The 15,993-nt window shown below is 52.3% G+C and overlaps 1 protein-coding gene across 3 annotated transcripts in view; it reads right to left on the bottom strand.

The window, feature by feature from the left end:
* The window catches only part of LOC140385854 (cadherin-7-like), a 451,440-nt gene that overhangs the window by 113,315 nt on the left and 322,132 nt on the right, over nucleotides 1-15,993 (bottom strand). The gene's annotated exons all lie outside the window — the stretch shown is intronic.

Genomic DNA, 15,993 nt, shown 5'->3' with positions numbered 1-15,993 from the left:
TCCAGATTGGAACAACCCACCACACTCCTCATTTCCATTTTATTCCTCCTCCTGCTCAAACCATGCGCTCTGGTCACCGAGAGCCTCCTGAAAACCGCACGCAGTTTCTCCATACCCACTCGAACAAAACCCTTCATCATTTTGAGCAATCTGTTCAATCTCCCATTAACCTGCTCTCTGTTCTAAGAAGAACGTTTCTGGTCTCTCTTCATCCCCTGGTGTCATTCTGTAAATCGCCCCGCCCCCCCACCCGGCCCAACCCTCCCCACCCCCGAAACACCCCACCTGCCCTCCTTAGCCTCTCTCAGGCCTTTTGGCAGCATTCAAAAAGTGTAGCGCTCACAACTGAACACTGAGGTGATTTGGGGGATGGTTTGCTGCAACCTCCTTGCTTTTTGCATGCTGTGTGTCCAGTTACAAAGCCAAGGGTCCACTTGTTCTTATTTCCATTTTAAAATAAAATAAAGAATCTTCACTCTCTAATTATGAGTCTCCACACATATAAGCCTTGAAATGACACCATTTGAGATTACCATATGAACAATCACTTTGCTGCTCTCAAATTTCAGCTCTGATCGGAAGAGACATTAACCTGTTTAAAATGAACAGGCACTAACTACCAGCATCTGTTTCAAATAACATCAAGAAGAAACCGAGACAATCATAAATTCAGTGATTGTATGATATTGTCACTCTGCTCAGCTTCCACGTTTTAAATATCAATGTTAACAGGCGAAACCGAAACAGGGGCGTCATTCTCCGCCCCCCCCAGAGAGTCGGAGAATGGCCGTTGGCCGCCGTGAATCCCGCCCCCGCCCCCGGCGAAGTCTCCGAAGGGAGAAAAGTCGGCGGGGCGTTAATGGCGCCGCTGCCGCGGAGAATGTCACGGGTCTGCGCAAGGCAGCCGATTTTCGGCCTGCCGATATTCTCCCTTCTGGATGGGCCGAAGTCCCGTCGACATGATGGCCGTTCACGTCGACGTGAATCAAACCTCCTTTTCATCGGCGTGACCCGGTGCTCCAGGCTCACGCCGACCAGCGTGGAGGTGAGTGACGGCCTGGGGGGTTGGCTCTGGGCAGGCAATGGCGTGGCCGCAGTCTGATTGCGTGAGGAGAGGTGTGTCTCGGGTTGTGTGTGTGTGTGTGCGGCGCGGGGGGCGGTTAGAGTAGGCTGGGCTCCGGGGGAGTGCCGGGAGGGGGTCCGTGCCGGGGTGGAGGTTGGGGGTTGGGGGGGGGTCCGTGCTGGGGTGGAGGTTGGGGGGGGGTCCGTGCTGGGGTGGAGGTTGGGGGGGGTCCGTGCTGGGGTGGAGGTTGGGGGGGGGGTCCGTGCTGTGCCGGGGTGGAGGTTGGGGGGGGTCCGTGCTGGGGTGGAGGTTGGGGGGGTCCGTGCCATGCCGGGGTGGAGGTTGGGGGTTGGGGGGGGTCCGTGCTGGGGTGGAGGTTGGGGGGGGGGTCCGTGCCGTGTCGGGGTGGAGGTTGGGGGGGGTCCGTGCCGTGCCGGGGTGGAGGTTGGGGGTTGGGGGGGGTCCGTGCTGGGGTGGAGGTTGGGGGGAGTCCGTGCTGGGGTGGAGGTTGGGGGGGGGTCCTTGCCGTGCAGGGGTGGAGGTTGGGGGTTGGGGGGGGGTCCGTGCTGGGGTGGAGGTTGGGGGGGGTCCGTGCTGGGGTGGAGGTTGGGGGGGGTCCGTGCCGTGCCGGGGTGGAGGTTGGGGGGGGGGTCCGTGCTGGGGTGGAGGTTGGGGGGGTCCGTGCCGTGCCGGGGTGGAGGTTGGGGGTTGGGGGGGGGTCCGTGCTGGGGTGGAGGTTGGGGGGGGGGGTCCGTGCTGGGGTGGAGGTTGGGGGGGGGTCCGTGCCGTGCCGGAGTGGAGGTTGGGGGTTGGGGGGGGTCCGTGCCGGGGTGGAGGTTGGGGGGGGTCCGTGCTGGGGTGGAGGTTGGGGGGGGGTCCGTGCTGGGGTGGAGGTTGGGGGGTGTCCATGCCGGGGTGGAGGTTTGGGGGGGGTCCGTGCTGGGGTGGAGGTTGGGGGGGGTCCGTGCTGGTGTGGAGGTTGGGGGGGTCCGTGACGGGGTGGAGGTTGGGGGGGGGTCCGTGCTGGGGTGGAGGTTGGGGGGGGGGTCCGTGCTGGGGTGGAGGTTGGGGGGGGTCCGTGCTGGGGTGGAGGTTGGAGGGGGTCCATGCCGGGGTGGAGGTTGGGGGGGGGGTCCGTGCCGTGCCGGGGTGGAGGTTGGGGGTTGGGGGGGGTTCCGTGCTGGGGTGGAGGTTGGGGGTTGGGGGGGGTCCGTGCTGGGGTGGAGGTTGGGGGGGGTCTGTGCCGGAGTGGAGGTTGGGGTTTGGGGGGGGGTCCGTGCTGGGGTGGAGGTTGGGGGTTGGGGGGGGGGGTCCGTGCTGGGGTGGAGGTTGGGGGGGGGGTCCGTGCTGGGGTGGAGGTTGGGGGGGGGGGGGGGGTCCGTGCCGAGGAGGAGGATGGGAGGGTAAGTGAGTTGGTCCACCTGGCCAGGTGCCAGCCTCCAACAGTTGGACCCATGCGGTCCATGCCACCTGGCTGGGGGGAGGAGGGGATATGGGCAATGATGACATGTCGTCGTTCCCCTCCCCCGCACCAGGCCGTCATGTTTTCAGATCATCCAGCGATGTTGGCCGCCGTGGTGGCAGCCACTCATGTCTATGTTGCCCTGGATGAGGAGGAGGAGGAGGAGGAGGAGGAGGAGGAGGAGGAGCGTGCCAGAGAGGCGGCGCAGGCTGCCGCAGGGGGGCAGGCGGCAGCCGCCCAGGCTGGAGGGACACCTGACCGACAGGACGAGGAGGGGGAGGAGGACGTCGCGGCCCCACGGCAACGGAGGCACCCGAGGGCGCCCCGTGTGTACCGGCCCCGGCAGTCATACCAGGACCTCACGGACCGGAAATGCAGGAGGAGACTCCGGATGAGCCGGGAAACCGTGGCACACATCTGCCACCTGCTGGCACACCTGTCACCGCGTGGCACTGGCGGGGGACACCCTCTCCCCGTGTCCGTCAAGGTTACGGTGGCCCTGAACTTTTATGCAACGGGGTCATTCCAGGCACCGAGTGGGGACCTGTCCGGCATATCGCAGACATCGGTGCATCGGTGCATCCGGGCAGTGACAGATGCCCTATATGCCATGGCGCACCGCTACATCCGCTTCCCCGTGGACCGGGCCAGCCAAGATGCCCGGGCCGTGGGCTTCTCTGCCGTTGCCAGGTTCCCCATGGTCCAGGGCGCGATCGATGGGATGCACGTCGCCGTGCGGCCACCTGCAGATAACAGGGCCGTGTTCACTAATAGGAAGGGGACCTATTCGATGAACGTACAGGTGGTCTGCGACCACCGCATGATGATCCTGCACGTCTGCGCCCGTCACCCAGGCAGTGTACACGACTCATTCGTGTTGTCGCGGTCATCCATCCCCGGCATGTACGAGGGACGCCATCCCCGGCTGAGGGGCTGGTTGCTGGGCGACAGGGGCTACCCATTGCGATCGTGGCCGATGACGCCTATACGGAGGCCACGCAATGAGGCGGAGAACCGCTACAATGATGCCCATGTAGCGACAAGGGGAGTGATCGAGAGGTGCTTTGGCGTGCTGAAGATGCGTTTCAGGTGCCTGGACCTCTCTGGGTGCGCCCTCCAGTAGTGGTCAGATAGGGTCGGCCGCATCATTGTGGTGTGCTGCGTCCTGCACAACATAGCCCAGCAGAGGGGCGATGTGCCGCAGGCAGAGGAGGGCGGAGTGCAGGAGCAGCAGGAAGAGGCCCAGTCCTCCCCAGATGAGGGGGATGGGGGCAATGGTCAGGGCAGACGGGGTAGACACAGGCGGGTGGCTGTCCACCGTTACCGGCTGGCCCAGCGGGCACGGGACAGACTGATAGACGCCCGCTTCACTGACTAGATGGGCGTGGGAATCGGGTAGTATGGCCACAGACCGCACACCATGGCAACAGCCGACCACCCACACCCCCCACCCATCCACCCACCCAGCACCCTCACCCCCCTCCCCAACCCCACCCACCCCACCCGCATGCACACCACCCCCCCACGCCCCCCCATTGCCGATCCACCTGCGGCACAACGGGCCGGGCTCACACAGTTGCGGGTGGACGCGTGTCTATCGCAGGCCATGGAGGATGATGACAACCCGCCCTGCGATGAGCTCCTGGCTCTACATCGTTGGACTATGTCTGACCCATGGCCACAGTACCACCATCCACCCGGACCATCCCTGCATGCGGCTGTGACACTGCAGCGCACGGTCCCGTCCTCTGCCCGGGGGATGTTGATGGCGGCCCAGGGGGAAGGGGGCAGACTCACCTGGGGCTGAGGTAAGACCACCCCTCACACACACACTTGCGCTCAACGTACATGACACCCCCGCACACTTTGGACAGAGCACAAAGGCAGCTTCGGTAGGTGTAACATTGACTTTAATAACCAAAGGAGTTCATGCATGTGCCCTAGCGCCTAAAACTCATCTGTGCCCTGCACCCGTGCCAACTTACTCAGTGTCTAATTGTTTAGCCTTACGGGCCCTTTGACTACGTCTACGTGGTTCCCCAGACGGTACAGCAGAACTGGAGGTGGACTCCTGTGATTCCTGCCCTCTGACACTGGATCCCTTTGGCGGCCGTTTCCTGGGGCGTCCTGGCCTAGATGGGCCAGGCTGCGGCCCGGGCGACTGGGATGGCGAGCTGCCAGCCTGTCCTGCCCGTTGCCCACCCGATGCACCTGGGACGGAAGGGGGGGGGAGTCCGAGGTGTCGCGGTGTACCGGGACCTCCCCTACAGAGGGAGCCGGGACAGACCACACCACCTCCTCCTCCCTCGGGGTGCCCGATGGCCCCCAGGCCTCTACATGGGTGGGGGATGCGAACGGGGATACAGGGCGTCCCTCCTCTGCTCCACCGCGTCCTGGAGCGCCTCCACATAGCGTGACTCTAACCTCGGGGCTGAGCGACGGCCAGCCATCCAGTCGGGTGTTGCGGTCGGGTGTTCCGGTCGGGTGGGGGGGAGCAGCGCGGCCTTATGAGCCGTCACGCCGTGCAGCGCGTATGACGCTGCACGGCGTGAACCACTGCGCAAGCGCGGATCCCGTTACGTCGCTGCTAGCCCATTTCGGGCCGGAGACTATCGACCCATTTTTCCGACGTGACGCAAGTCGGATTTGCGCCGTTTCTTGCACCGATCGGCGGACATTCCGCCGATAACGGAGAATTTCATCCCAGAAATTCCTGTAAAATATCATAAAAATTAATGCCAGGGTTGCCGTTATTACGTTGTGTAATTTCAGTCAATTTAATTGCATTTCACGATTCTGCACTCGAAAGAGTGAAGGAAGAAGCTGGTTAAGAGGCTGCTAGCTTTGTGATGCAGACCTGTTAACGTTGTCAGTTCAGGTGGCCCGTTAAACCAATATCAGAAATCCGGTGACTCTACTTAAAATGTTAATGGTACAAATGATTTGCAAATTTGTTTTTCTTGCACAAGGGCAGGCCGCAATGTTCCAGCTCTTACACAACTTAACCCATTATAGCATTGCAAAATATTTTATGATCTCTCCAGTAACTAAATATGAGTATATATTGATCTGCAAAGCACTGGCCGATGGAATGCATGTGAGTGAGAAAGATTAAAGTCGGCAGCTGTTCAATGTAGTAAATTATCTTTGAACTCAATTTAGTAGCTCAGTGTGGAGCACATTCGGTTCCTGTTAATTAAGGAAATGGAGCTTATGAACAGATGGAATAGGAACACGAGTAGGCCATTCGACCCCTTGAGTCTGCTCCACCATCGCCAATATCAGTTCCTCTTCCCCAACAAACCTCCAGAGTCCTTGGGCGAGATTCTCGGTTTCCCGATGCCGATTTCGTAATCGCTTATCGGACGGGGATTTTCATTATTTACGACCGAATTGGGGGTGCCGCCTGTTTTATGCGGCTTGCGCATGCTCCGCCCCCTCTGAAACGGTGTCATTGCTGTGCGCGGCGCACGCCGTTGGGACAACCTCAGCACATCACCTGAAAGCCCCCCCCCATGCTCCGCCACCGATGGGCCGGGTTCACGATGGCGCAGGGGATGTGTGGTCCCAGATGTGCGGGAATCCAGCATGGCAGCTGCGGACTGTGTCCATGGACTGTGGACTGATGGGCTGATCATCGCCGTGCGCCGTGCGGCCAAGTCCCCGGCAATTCTCCAGCCATTTATTGTGTGAGGGACGGACATTTTACGTGGCACAGCTGTTAGCCCCTCACCAGTGGGAGCATCGATACGGGGGCGAGGCTGATTTTTCCCATGTAATAAATCATGGATTCTCCACACTTATCCTCAAAACCGGAGAATCTGGACCCTTGATTCCCTAAATTTCCAAAAATCCACTGATCTCGATTTGAGCTATCACCAAAATCTGAACATCCGGAGCCCTCCATAGAGGGAGAAAATTCCAAAAGGTGACAGGTCTCCGAGTGAAGAAATTTCTCCTCATTTGAGCCATAAATGGCTATTCCTTACCCTGAGATGCTGCTCCCTCGTTCTAGGTTCTTCAGCCGGAGAATGACTGAATGAAATGAAAATCGCTTATTGTCACATGCAGGCTTCAAATTAAGTTACTGTGAAAAGCCCCTAGTCGCCACATTCCGGCGCCTGTTCGGGGAGGCCGGTACAGGAATTGAACCCGCGCTGCTGGCCTTGTTCTGCTTTACAAGCCAGCTGTTTAGCCCACTGTGCTAAATCAGCCCCTAACGGCCTTTCACCGTCAGCCCTGCGTGGATTTTAAACATTTCAATGAGATGACCTGCTATCCTTCTGAATCTCAGACAATGTGGGCCCGCATAAAATAAAGGGTATAATTCTAAAGGGGCTGTGGGTCAGAGGGACCTGGTGTCCAGGTGCAGAAGGCAATGAAAGGTGACAGGAGAGATTGGGAGTGTGGTTAACAAAGCACACAGCCGTGGTTCCCAACCTGTGGTCCACAGACTGGTGCTCTGCCAGAGTAATGCAGGTGGTCCGTGGAAAGAAAAATACAATTACGTGTACCTCGTATGTATTATAATCGATGTGCATAATAATGTAACAATGTAATTTGCTTCACAAACATCCTTCTGTAATATAATCCGCAATGTATTTGTGAGTGGGCATCATATACTGTTCAAAATAGTTTTTTTTCAATACCCGTTGATATATAAGTTTGACTTCCTTCAGCCAGAGGCTATGTTAAAAATAATATTTTAAACAGCTTGCGTATGCTGTGGTCCTCAAAAACTTTTGATGATGATCTATGGTCCGCATAAAGGAACAGATTGGGAACCGCTGGCATATAGTATCGTGGGGTTCATTAATAGGGGCACAGAGTACAGGAACAAGGAGGTGAGTTGATCTTGTACAACTCACGCAGCTGGAGTACTGCACCCCATTCTGGGTGCCACACTTTAGGAAGAATGTGAAGAAGTTGGCGAGAGTGAAGCAAAATTCACAAGAATGGTTTCATGGGTGAGGAACCTTGGTTCCGATGATAGCCTGGCCAAATCAGGTGAGGTGTTCAGATAGAGGGCTCAGATTTAACGTCATTGACGAAAAGAATCGAAAGAGATATGGGGAAACACTTTCGCGCGCAGCGAGGGTTTTAAGGTCTGGAATGCATCGGCTGAGAGTGCGCTGGAGGCGGGTTCAATCAAGGCATGCAAAAGAGAAGTGGACTGTTATCTGAAAAGGAAGAATGTGCAGGGTTAAGGGAGATGGAGAAGGAAATGGCATTAAGTGAAATGCTCATTCGGAGAGCCGGCAGACATGATGGGCCGAATGGCCTCCTTCTGTGCTGTAACAAATCTGTAGTTCTATTCAACTCAGTTCATTCTGTTCAGTCTCCCCCCATTGGGCAACTGTCTCTATCTAGTGAAACTTTACCGCACCCGCTCTAAGGCAAGCGTACCCTTCCTTAGATTAGGAGACCGATAAGATCCAAACTGTGCATAACACCCCGGGTGTCATCTCAGCAATAGCAGTACTCCAAACCTCTTGCAATAGCTGATACCAGATTATTTGTCTGGGTTGTGTCAATGTCACTACCTCCACATAATATGACATCCCAAAACAGCTTGTCACCATGGCTGGTCCATCATCAACCAATAAAATGAGACATTCCATTTATATAATGCTTTTCACTACCTCAGGGTGCCCCAAAGCTCAATACAACCAATTGAGTGTTCTTGAAGTGTGGCCGTTCACGTAATGTATGAATTACAGGACCAGTGTGTGCACAGCAAGCGCCCATAAAGTGCAACATGATAATGGCCCAATAATCATTTTTATGCTGTTCGTTGAGGGATAAATATTGGCCATGAAGAATCTTCAAAAAAGGTCCCAGTGTGTGTTTAAGAGAGGTCACTGGAAACAAGGCATCAAGGAACTTGCAAACAAGTATTATAATAATCTTTATTGTCACAAGTAGGCTTACATTAACACTGCAATGAAGTTACTGTGAAAAGCCCCAAGTCGCCACATTCCGGCGCCTGTTCGGGTACACGGAGGGACAATTCAGAATGTTCAATTCACCTAACAGCACGTCTTTCAGGACTTGTGCGAGGAAATCGGAGGGCCCGGAGGAAACCAACGCAGACACGGGGAGAACGTGCAGACTCCGCACAGAGAGTGACCCAAGCCGGGAATCGATTCTGTGACCCTGGCACTGTGAAGCAACAGTGCTAACCACTGTGCTACCATGAACGTTCATGTGTACAAGGCTTCTTCGAGGAACATCTCTCTCTGAGTTCCTGTGACACGGGATCTGAAGTTGCTGATGATGTGTTCGAGCTGTTGGCCTAATAGCTATTAACCCTTTATATTCCAGGACAGGAGAACAGACGGAACTCTTTTGCTCTTCTGCAATATGACGCCACAAGTTGTTTCGCAGCTATCTATGAAGGCTGCCAGGGCCTGCGTCTAACCTGTCACCCTCATCCAATACGCACAGTGAACATTGAATCTGTGACTGCTACTCTTTTTATTTAAAGAGAAAACCAATAGGTTCTTCAAGTCGACATTTTCCACCGTCCGAGGGTTCTGACTGACTGCTAATGAGAGACTCTGCAGCCTTTACATATGAGTCGTGGTTGGGGAGGGGGGTCACAGTTCAGTACTTTGCCTCTTCTATTTAGTCACTCGTAACAACTGGCTTCATGAAATCTCCTAATTATAAAACCCTTTCCAAATCTGACATTTATGTGGAGCTTAATTGTGTCCCCCTAATCGGCCATGATGATCGATGTCATGTGATCTTCTGGCGTCAACAGGCTCTAATGATCCTTCCCGAAGCAATAAATGGATGTTCGCGGTGAGGGGAAAAATAAACATCCACTTTAGAAACGAGTTTCTGTTGTCTGTGTTGATGAGACGATTAAAAATTAATTAGTGCCAGGAGCCCGACAGTGTATATTCAGCAAAAGCTGTTAGGACGCTCAACTCTTCACTTAGCAGAACTGAAACAAGGAATTATAGTTTCTCAACAGCACTTAGGAGTCCACTTCACAAGTTTTATTGGAGAATTTTACCTCAGATATAATTGTGTCTTGTTGAAACTTCCCATCAGAACTGTGAAACACAACTTGGAGCGGTTTTATTGATCAGTTACAGAAAAACAAGACAAGATTAATCTAAGTGGAAAAGGGACCATTGGTGATCTTAACAAAGGCAGGCAGATCTCTGGCATTGTCACTCAGGGTGACAACAACAACTTTGCATTTGTGCAGCACCTTTAACGTAGCAAACTATAGTTGGAACAAAATTTGACACAGAGCCTTATTAGGAGATAGTAGTAGGAGATCAAAAGCTTGATTAAAGAGGTAGGTGTTACACCCCACCCACAAGTATCTTACAGGGGGTGGGAACAATTAACTACCCCGTGAAGCTTGCAGAACACGAGCTCCTCCGACAAAGGGCCGGGGGGTCCACTGAACAATGCATAGTTGTATGCCGGCCAGGCAAGACCCGTGTGCTGTACAAAATAGTTATTGTAAATAAACTAAGCTTATTTGAACTTCTCACTGTGGGCTCCTTTGTGGTCTTGTAAAAGTAGCATAAAGGAGCATCTTAAAGGAAGAGAGCGAGGTTGGGGAGGGAGGGGGGGAGCGTGGTGATGGGGGTGGAGTGCGGTGATAAGGATTTAGGGATGAAGTTCCAGACTTTCGGGCTGTTGCAGTTGAAAGCATAGTGAAAATTGAGCCTGCTCAAGAGGCCAGAATTGGAGGAACGCAGTTGTAAGGCAAGTCACGTATGCCGATTAATAGGACAGGGGTGAAATACCAGGGAACGCATAATGAGACAAATTTTATCTCTAAGCTGAAGAGAGCAGCAGCTGAAATTGAAAAGTGAGAGTCAGATTCACCTTGGACAGTCTTCGGCAAGGTAAAATGGACAGATAGAGCGGACAGAGATCCAACTGAGCAGTTCTCCATTCCATTTTCCGCACTTCCGCATGCGGCAAAAATTCAGGAAAATCAAACTAGATTGATTAGTTTGCTGTCAAAGTGGGGCTTATGCATAGTGGCTATGCTACTGGACTACTGTGGTGATTGTCCCCTTCAAAGCAACACTGCAGAGTAAGGGTCACATGGCTTTGATGACCGATTGGGTCTCAGAGGTGGGTAATCACCCCTGGGGTTGGAGCTCGATAGACATGTAGGACAATGAGACTGCAGTAGGCTGTTGTACAATTCTTCTGGTTAATAAGTCCTTTTGAGTTTTTAACAAAGTCTGTGAAAGTACCCCATTATATTTTGGCGTCGAGTATAAGATTATCCTGACATTGCCTCTGGCCCGACACCTGTGAGTATCTGTTTTAGTCAAAGTCTGTGAAAAGAAAAATACTCACCAGAATGCCTCTCTTTGGGAGAATAGACCCATTTGAGATATCGGGGTATTGCCAGACCCTGAGTCATGTAGAATCGGAAAAGATGGACAGTTACAAGAGGCTCGGTGCGTTAAAGAAACTGAAAGACAGACGCAGAAAAACAAACCTGCAAAATTGGCCGGCAGAGTCAAAGGTTTAAAAAAAGAAATGTACAGAGTGAAACGAAACAAGAGGAGTTGGCTCTGCGGAGCTGGCAGTGAGAAGAACTGTGCTTCAAGTTTTAAAATAAGGAATTTGGATAAAAGGCAAAACATTACTGCAGTTAAAATAGATCAAAAGCTTTACAAAAAAACAGCTGGCACTATGAAGCAGCAACTTTAAGAGTTTTAAAAAAAGAGCTCAAGACATTCTGTACTTGCATTGATACTCTTGTTGTAAAATACACCTAAAATGGGAAGACAACTGTATCTGAGCAACTACAGGTTGTGTGGGGAAAAAAAGATTACTACAAAGTCTTAAAACGGCAATATCCTAAAAGAGGGAATACATTTAAAGTGGCAATGCACTTAAAGCAGCAACCTCAAGAAGGAACCAACGGCTATGGACAGGAACATTAAGGAAGTCCCCGATATACGGCAACTCTCAAAAGATATCCAAGGGCGGCAAAGGCCTCAAAGAGGAGGCACTGGAAGACCCCAGAATGAGACAAAGCAGGACACCAGAAGAAAGGCAATAAGAGAATTGCAGAATGGAAACAAGTCAACATTTCGTCAGAGACAGACCTGACCCACAATGAGGACAAAGGGATTTTGCTGAAGTGAAGCCAAGCAGAAATGAAGGTTCCGTTTGTCAGGTGTACATGTCCAGTAAGAACATGATGGATTCCCCTTGGGAGAAACGCAGAAGTCAAAGACTTGAAAGAAACAAGGAGCTGTTGAACATAAGGCTCTAAGAGAAGTCATTAAAACAAGAAGGTGAAATGATGACAGCAAACTTGAAAAAACAATTACAAAATGAAGTTAAGATGAAGGAGGAATTAATGAGACAATGGAAAATGAGCTGAACTCCATGAAAAAGCAACTGGAAAATAAGAACAAGTCCAGTGAAGAATTGAATCAGGAGAATAAGAGCTTGAAGGAGGAATTAGCTGGAGAGATAAAAACATTGAAACTGACACAGAATCAGCAATCAAACGCAGGCAGAAACAGAGATGGCGTGCCAGAACAAGATTGCTGAAATGGTCACACTAATCGAAAAGCACTAATAGAATGGCACGCCTCCGAGGACCACGTGTCTGGGGAACCGGAGAATCTAACCTGTTGTCTCCCGAGACCCGACCCCTGTCATACCCGGTAGACATGGGGGGATGGATCGTTCGTAAGCATGTGGACCACTTGAGGAGTAGAGAGATGCTCCTGCAGCCAGTGTTACCATCAAGAAATGTTTTCAAACCCATAAGAACTGAAGTACTTGATTAGCCTGCTATAGACATAACTGATGTCTCTGTGGAAGCAAATAGTAGAGAACTGCCTGTGCCGGGAGAGGTACCTGTTATTGCAGTTCTTGTTAACGTTAATCCTGTGGAAGAATCTCAGACAACAGTATTGCACCGCTCTACAAGAAAAAGAAAACCCCCGCACAGAAGCAATTTATAATTGTCCAATGTATAGGGCGGGATTCTCTAGACCTCCAGCAACATGTTTCTCGGCAACACGCCATTCGCCGGTGGCGGGACTCTCTCTGCCCACCGCTTGTCAATGGGATTTGCCATTGAAGCCACCCCATGCCACCGGGAAACCCGGTTCGCAAAGCTCTCCCCCCCCCCCAAATCGGCATCATCAGGACACGCGCCGCGCGCAGTCGCAACGCTGTTGGTGCGACATCAGCTGGCCCATCCCCTGCTCCACCTCTGATGGGCAAAGTTCCCAATGGCGCTGGTCACGTGTGGTTCCAGCGGTCGGGAACCTGGCATGCCTGCTACGGACAGTGTCCAGCGCCACCACATTCGGCCGGGATCCTTGCCGCTGGCCGGGGGCTTCTGCTAGGGCTGGGGGGAGTGGTGGGGGGTGGCCAGGGAGTCGGGGTGGGCGGGTACGCAGTCCAGCACAGCCGGCACCATGTTTCTCGGCACGACCGGTGGGGGCGTAGGCATGCGCGGCTGCAGCATGTCAGCCCTGCGCATGTGCGGCGAGGACCCAACGATTCTCCGCGTGATCCGCGGGTGCTAGCCCGTCATCGGTACCGGAGTGAGCAATCCGTGCCGATTTTCCCATCATGGAACACCACGGATTCGTCGTTGGCCCCGGCACTTAGCCTCAGGATTGGAGAATCCAGCCCACATGCCTACGCCCCCACCGGTCGCAGCCCACAACTGAAATCCACCACATTCTCAGGCATACTCTGTCCGCTGAACTTTCTGCTCTAGTTTTGGTGCTCAGTTGTATTCATGATCTCAATATCTGTAACATGCCCTCTTTGCTGCTTCAACATCCAGTACTTTCTATTTCTCTCTCACCTCGCCCCTCGTGAGAATATACTGAATCTCTGTCCGAGCCACCTCCTCTTTAAAGGCAGTCCATTGTTCCCTTTCAGTTTTGACTCCCAATCTTTTAACTCCAAACTTACCTGGCGCAAATCCCATTAAACACCACTGAACTTGATCCTCTCCAAATACGCAGACATAAAAAGCGCAGTTACTGTCAAGTAAAGCCACAGGAATGAGTGAAGAGGGGGAGATGCTGCTTGCTCCAGCTGGGGAATCGAGAGCAAGGGATCACCGTCTCAGGATGGGGAGTTAGTCATTGGGGACTGAGATAAGGAGAGCGTTGGGGACCCTTGAAATGCTTTACCCCGGAGGGCTGCAGATGCTCCATCACTGAGTATATTCAAGCCTGAGATTGGTGGCTGTTTGGACAATGATGGAATCATGAAATATAGGGATAGGGTGGAAAAGTTGAGTTTGAAACACAGATACAGAGAAAGTTTAGAGTCGAGAAGAAGGTCCTTCAACCCATCAACTCTGCGCCAGCCGAACGCACCTTCTAGCTCTTGCTCTGTAGCTTTATAGCTTATGGCATTTAAAATGAAAATCCAAGTACATTTTAAATGCAATGAGCGTATCTGCCTCTATTACCCTTTCAGGTACTGGGATCCAGACCTCCGTCACACTCGATGTAAAATAAATCCTTCTCTAATCCTCCTACTATTTCTTTAAATCTATAGATTATTGACCTCTCTGCTAATTTAGGTCCTTCCTATCCATGCTATTTAGGCGAATCATAATTTTATACACCCCAGTTATATCTGCCCTCAGCCTCCTCTGCTCCACAGAGAACAACCCCAATTTGTCCAATCTTTCTTCAGAGCTAAAAATCCACACAACGTCCTCTTGAGTCTTGCCTGCACCCTCGCTACCACGATCACATCCTTCCTGTACGCAGTACTCCAGCTGCGGCCTAACTAGTGTTTTACACAGTTCAAGCATAACCTTACATAATCGTACACTCTGTGCTAATAAAATAAATGTTCCCATATGCCTTCTTAAGCACCTTAAATACCTATCCTGTAGCTCCAGGGATCAGCAGGCATCCAGTCAATTCATCTACAGTTTTCAGAAACCTTCCATTTATTGTGTATTCCCTTGCCTCGTCTGTCCTCCCTCACAGTTCTCCGGATTGAATTCAATGTATCGCTTTTCTGTCCAGCTGACCAGTCTGTTGATGATTCACCAGTCTACAGCTTTCTTCCTTAATATTAACCACACAGCCAGATTTGTATTACCTACAAACTTCTTACTTACATCCTCTGCATTTAAGTCTAAATCATTGACATACACTATGAAACGCAAAGGGTCAAATACACAACTGGATCGACCAGATCCCTCTGCTTCTGCCACTCAGTCAACTTTGGATCAAGCTTACACTTCTCCTTGGATCCCATGGGATTTTCAAAGATTCCGGTTTCTGGCACGGAAGGTGGCCATTCAGCCCGTCGTGTCTTGCAGGTCACCAAAGATCTGACTACACTGATCCCATTTTCAGCGTTTGTCCCACAGCCCTGGAGGTTACGGCAGCGCAAGTGAATATCCAAATACTGCCTAAATGTAACGAGAGTTTGTGACTCCACCCACCCTTTCAGGCAGCGGGTTCCAGATTCCCACCACCCTCTGGGTGAAAAGGTTTCTCAACTCCCCTCTTAGTTTTCTATCACTTACCTTAAAACCATGCCCCCTGGTTATTGACTCCCCTACTAATGGAAAAAGTGCCTACCTATCCTCCCTATCATCATCTTACACACCTCTATCAGGTCCCATCTCAATCTTTGCTGCTCCAAGGAAAACAGCCCCAGCCTATCCAATCTTTCCTCAGACCCTTCAGCCCAGGCAGCATCCTGGTAAATCTCCGCTGCACCCTCTCCAGTGCGATCACTTCCTTCTGATAATTAGTGAGCAGAATTTCACGCAATGCTCCAGTTGTGGCCTCACCAGTGTTTTATACGGTTCCAGCAGGATTTCTCTGCTCTCGCATTCTGTGCTTCGGCTAATAAAGGCAAGTATCCCATATTCCTTCTTAACCACCCCATCTACCTGCACTGCCACTTTCGGGTGTCTGGATATGCGCTCCAAGGTCCCTCTTATCTTCAGTGCTATCCAGGGTTGTACCATTCATAGTGTAATCCTCTCCTTGTTAGCCCTCCCCAAGTGCTTACCCTCATACTTTTCCGGGTTGAGTTGCATGAGCCACTGCTCTGCCCACCTGACCAGTCCATTGATATCCTCCTGCAGTCTACGTCCAATCTCCTCGCTATTTACCACCCTACTAATTATTGTGTCACCCACAAACTTCTCAATCGTACACCCGACTTTTAATTCCAAATCGTTAAAGTACACCGCAGATAGCAAGGCCCCCGGCACCAAGCCCTGCGGAACCCCACTGGAAACAGAATTCCAGTTATGAAAACATCCCTCTACCATCACCCTCCATTTCCTCTTCTAAGTGGGCAACACGGCAGCACAAGTGGATAGCACTGTGGCTTCACAGCACCAGGGTCCCAGGTTCGATTCCCGGCTGGGTCACTGTTTGTGCGGAGTCTGCACTTTCTCCCCGTGTCTCTGTGGGTTTCCTCCGCATGCTCCGGTTTCCTCCCA

Source organism: Scyliorhinus torazame, chromosome 11, assembly GCF_047496885.1.
Source record: "Scyliorhinus torazame isolate Kashiwa2021f chromosome 11, sScyTor2.1, whole genome shotgun sequence".
Taxonomy (NCBI): Eukaryota; Metazoa; Chordata; class Chondrichthyes; order Carcharhiniformes; family Scyliorhinidae; genus Scyliorhinus; species Scyliorhinus torazame.
Note: the sequence above shows the minus strand (reverse complement) of the source record. Positions and strands in the feature narration are given on the sequence as shown.